Here is a 6,000-nt window from a genome sequence, read left to right on the forward strand (position 1 = left end):
TGAAAACATTCACTTCTTCCATACTCCTCCTCCCCAATTTGATATCCAATTTTTCTTTATCTAAATCATTTGATACTCTCATCACCTTACTCTTTTCTATGTTCACTTTCAACTTTCTACCTTTACACACATTCTCAAACTCATCCACTAACCTTTGCAATTTTTCTTTAGAATCTCCCATAAGCACAGTATCATCAGCAAAAAGTAACTGTGTCAATTCCCATTTTGAATTTGATTCCCCATAATTTAATCCCACCCCTCTCCCGAACACCCTAGCATTTACTTCTTTTACAACCCCATCTATAAATATATTAAACAACCATGGTGACATTACACATCCCTGTCTAAGACCTACTTTTACTGGGAAGTATTCTCCCTCTCTTCTACACACTCTAACCTGAGCCTCACTATCCTCATAAAAGCTCTTTACAGCATTTAGTAACTTACCACCTATTCCATATACTTGCAACATCTGCCACATTGCTCCTCTATCCACTCTGTCATATGCCTTTTCTAAATCGATAAATGCAATAAAAACTTCCCTACCTTTATCTAAATACTGTTCACATATATGCTTCAATGTAAACACTTGATCTACACATCCCCTACCCACTCTGAAGCCTCCCTGCTCATCCGCAATCCTACATTCTGTCTTACCTCTAATTCTTTCAATTATAACCCTACCGTATACTTTTCCTGGTATACTCAGTAAACTTATTCCTCTATAATTTTTACAATCTCTTTTGTCCCCTTTCCCTTTATATAAAGGGACTATACATGCTCTCTGCCAATCCCTAGGTACCTTCCCCTCTTTCATACATTTATTAAACAAAAGTACCAACCACTCCAACACTATATCCCCCCCTGCTTTTAACATTATATGTATACAGTGGACCCCCGGTTAACGATATTTTTTCACTCCAGAAGTATGTTCAGGTGCCAGTACTGACCGAATTTGTTCCCATAAGGAATATTGTGAAGTAGATTAGTCCATTTCAGATCCCCAAACATACACGTACAAACGCACTTACATAAATACACTTACATAATTGGTCGCATTCGGAGGTGATCGTTATGCGGGGGTCCACTGTATATATATACACACACACACACACACACACACACACACACACACACACACACACACACACACACACATGTAGTGCAGAATAGGTAAAACTGGTTATTTAGCAAGAACTCATTTAAAATTAAGTCCTTTCTAAAATTTTCTCTTATACATTTAAAGATATGTTTTTTCATGTATGTTAATGTAAAAATTAAGAATTTTGTACCAAAACCTCAGAAAAATTAATTGAACTTATTATAATAGGCACAGTTTAATTTAGCCCTAATCCAACTAAATATATTTTAGATAAGGTTACAATAAATTTAATAATAAACATAATGAAATATATTTTTTTGTTAGATTCAGAATGATTTTTGCAAAATCATTGCATACACAAATTTTCACTTGCCTTCAACAAGAAGAGCATTGCTACCTGAGTAAAAATTGCAAGTTTTACCTATCCAGCACGACATATATATTAACAGTGGCTGTCTCCCACCAAGGTAAGGCAACCTGTAATAGAAACACTTTTACTAACATTTACACTATGTCTTGCTAGAGGTGCATAGATACAATGGTTCAGATGCTCCTCCAAACTGTAAATATACCCACCCCTTCTTTAGAGTGCAGGCACTGTGCTTTCCACCTCCAGGATTCAAGTCTGGCTAACCAGATTCCCTGAATCCCTTCACAAAATGTTACACACCAACAGCTCGTCAGGTCCCCAAAACCATTTGCCTCCACTACTATCTAACATGCTCACACATGTGCTGCTAGATCTCCAAGCCCCTTGCACACAAAACCTCCTCTGCTCCCTCCCTCCATCCTTTCCTAGGGTAATTCCTTCCCCGCCTTCCCCCCAAGTCATCCTATTATGACCTAACCACCTCAACAACCCCTCCTCAACCCTCTACCTGGAGGGTATTCCAGGGATCAATGCCCAGGTCTCACGGTGGATCAGGGCCTGATCAACCAGTCTGTTACTGCTGGCCGCACACAATCCAACGTACAAACCACAGCCCATCTCGTCAGTGACTGACTTAATGTGTGTCTTATCTAAAATTATCCAGCTCCCTCTGAAGAGAGCTGGATAATTTTAGTAACTCTGCATCTTCTGATGTTCAAACTACGTATTCTCTGCATAATACAATATTTACACCACACATTGCTCTCCAACATATAAGAGTGTTGGTAGTGCTACTCTCACACATTTTCCTTTTTGCCTCCATGGATAACTCACCTTGTTTCCTTCATCAGTTCTATGATTTACCTGGTCTTTCATATACAGGAGAGTCCTGCTTATAAAGCAGGTTAGGGTCCGGGCTGCTGCTGTAAAGTGAAAAATGGCCTTTTTATCACTTTCAAATGCATATAAAAGCCAGATAAAATGTTTACACTATCTTATATTGAGCAATAGAGATAGGCCTAAAAAATGCATATACAGTACACACATTAGTTACATAAATATATTTTTGTCCTTAGCTTATAGTGAGTAGTGAATGTATTTATTGTAGGAAGTTTGAGTAAATGAAGAATAGGAATACTAATTGAAAACTGCTGTATTAGCAAAATGTTGTAAAGCAGGGTACTCTTGTACCCATCCATTGACAAGTCCACTCCCAAATATCTGAACACATTCACTTGCTCCATATATATACAGAACACCGTTATATTACATAGTAGTTATGTTCCTGAAAACACTGTGTTAGGTAAATCCATATTAGATAAACTGAAGAACTTACGGGGAAAATAGGGTTACATTCCTTGGAGCCCAAAAAAAAGCCAAACAACTTTTTTTTTTTTTTAGACCTCAAGGTCTTGCAAAAATAAAAGTGAATATGTAATTGTTCTTCATTGTCATGATGTACTATGTTGTTTTTACTGCTTAAAGACTACAAACACAACAGAAATAGTAGTATTTCTTACCTTAAATTGTGGGTGCTGGTGTTTGTCAATGATTTTGAAGAGTGGAGAGTTATGTTGTGTCCCTACTGGGCTGAGGTGAATGGTAGAGGTTATGGTACAGAAGTCGATGGTTATACTGGAGTATGCATAAATTCTGTAATGGATTTCTGGGCTGTTTTGCCCTGCACTACATTATACAGCTGACGTTAAGGCATCAGCTGCTCTAGACACAGTTTCAGAGCACTGCTTCTAGATTTGTCAGTGCCCTCTTCAGTGAAAAAGTTGAACTTTAAGTCAGTAAGTCAATCAATCAGTATATCAGTAAGTCAGTATGTTAGATTGTCAGTCAGTCAGTAAGATGACATCCTGGGTTATTCATTAAAAAAAGTTACATATTTACCTCATTCTTTTTAATTGTACAAACTGATACTCTCTCTTCTCTAATATATCTATTTTCCAAGACTTAACCCTTTCAGGGTCAAGAGGCCCTCTCCTAAACTTGTTCTCAGGGTCGAAAATTTTTCGAAAAAAAAAACAAAATTTATGTTTTTCTTATGAAAAGATAGAGAATCTTTTCCCGATTATAATGACACCAAAATTATGAAATTTGATGGAACACTTACGAAATTATGCTCTCGTGAAGTTAGTGGTCTCGATGATGTTTACGCATCGGCGATTTCGCCCACTTTGAGCCCTATTTTTGGCCAATTCCAGTCTATTAGTTGACAAAAATCATAACTATTTCACTAGAACTCCATTTTTTCTATTGAATGAGTACAAGAAACCACCCATTTACTGATTTCAACTATCCAATAAAGTGGTCAGAAATTAGCAATTTTGTCAATTTCACACAAATTTCAAAAGATGCCAATTTCTAAATAGAGTCCAGAATAAACAAGACAAACATTTCTTGCACTAAAATAACATTTCCTCTGTTCATTAGTCATGTCCCCAGGCCCCTCTTACATTTCTTTTGCTTTCCACTTTGAATATTTATTCTCACAAAAATTAGAAGATTTACTGTTATGCAGACTACTGCATTAGTGTAGAAATAGTATAAATAATATCAGCACACTTGTGAAAGAATATTAGACTCACCAGTTGACGTGTATTGGACGCTTGGCATGATTTGTTTACTTTTGAACTTTGGCAAAAATCGAACATTTCTGCTACTTTGAGCTCAATTTCAAGGTACTTTTCATTTTGAAACTAATCAAAATCATCTCAATTTCTGTAATATGTCTTCCATTCTATAAAATGTGACCAAGAAAACTAAAATACAACCATAAATACCATACAAAAATACAGTGCAAAGTTGCTGTTTTAAACCAAAAACATGGTCAAAGTTTTTTTTTCTCATGCACTGTGTGCTGCAGGATTTTTTTTATACTGTGCACACTGACCACATACTCATTCTTTCATATGTAGGCCTACCAGCTTTCTTTTGCTAGATTTGAAGGCGCTAGAATTTAGGCGTACTAGTACATCAATAACCCTTGGGCGTAAGCCGTACTAGTACGTTGGAAACCCTGAAAGGGTTAAACACTTGTATCTTTTCTTGCCACTTTCAGTAACACTCGTATGTCTACTGGGTGCCATGACTGCTTGGCAAATACAAGATATGACAAATAAAAGATCAAAATACAATTTACAAACACAGCTAGGTCCTAGGAGAGAATGGAACTGAACATGTATTCATGAAAGCTGAGATGGGAATGTTGGGGGTGGCAGGGGATAGCAGTAGGTCTACTTCTGCTGAGATATCTGTCTCACCCACAGCCAGGCAGCAACCTGAGCTGGAAAAAAAATTTTCCCACCTGCCAACGGAACCATGTTAAGTTAATTTTACAAAGTGTTGCATAAAATTATGCTGCAATTTTTAAATAGTGTAATAACCAAAACATGACAAATAAATCTGTGTAATATAACTGTCTACTTTGTGTGTGTGTGTGTACTCTCCTAATTATACTACCTAATTGCGGTTACAGGGGTCGAGAGACAGCTCCTGGCCCTGCCTCTTCACTGAATGCTATTAGGTCCTCTCTCTCCCCTGCTCCATGAGCTTTATCATACCTCATCTTAAAGCTATGTATGGTTCCTGCCTCCACTACATCACTTGCCAGACTGTTCCACTTCCTGACTACTCTATGACTGAAGAAATACTTCCTAACATCCCTTTGACTCATCTGAGTCTTCAACTTCCATGTGTGACCCATTGTTTCTGTGTCCCCTCTCTGGAACATCCTGTCTCTGTCCACCTTGTCTATTCCAAGCAGTATTTTGTATATCATTATTATGTCTCCCCTAACCATCCTGTCCTCCAGTGTTGTCAGGCCAATTTCCCTTAACCTTTCTTCATAGGACATTCCCCTTAGCTCTGGAACTAACCTTGTCACAAACCTTTGCACTTTCTCTAATTTCTTGACGTGCATGACCTGGTGTGGGTTCCAAACTGGTGGTGCATACTCCAGTATGGGCCTGCCGTACACAAGTACCTAAGTAAGATTCCTTACTTAGGTATCGGAACGCTATTCTCAGGTTTGCCAGGCACCCATATGCTGCAGTAGTTATCTGGTTGATGTGTGCTTCAGGAGATGTGCTCGGTGTTATACTCACCCCAAGATCTTTCTCCTTGAGTGAGGTTTGCAGTCTTTGGCCACCTACCCTATAGGTCTTGTTTGCCCTTCCCTGATCTTCACGACTTTGCATTTGTCAGCGTTAAATTCGAGAAGCCAGTTGCTGGACCAGGTGCCCAGTCTGTCCAGGTCACCTTAAGTCCTGCCTGATCCTTATCTGATTTAATTCTCCTCATTAACTTCACATCATCTGCAAACAGGGACACTTCTGAGTCTATCCCTTCCATCATGTCATTCACATACACCAAAAATAGCACTTGTCCTAGGACTGACCCCTGTGGGACCCCACTCATCAGTGTGTGTGTGTGTGTGTGTGTGTGTGTATATATACATGTATCTTCTCTCAACAATCCGGTCACATTCCACCGAAGCAGGGTGACCCAAAAAAGAAAC

The sequence above is a fragment of the Cherax quadricarinatus genome, chromosome 17, assembly GCF_038502225.1.
Source record: "Cherax quadricarinatus isolate ZL_2023a chromosome 17, ASM3850222v1, whole genome shotgun sequence".
Lineage (NCBI taxonomy): Eukaryota > Metazoa > Arthropoda > Malacostraca > Decapoda > Parastacidae > Cherax > Cherax quadricarinatus.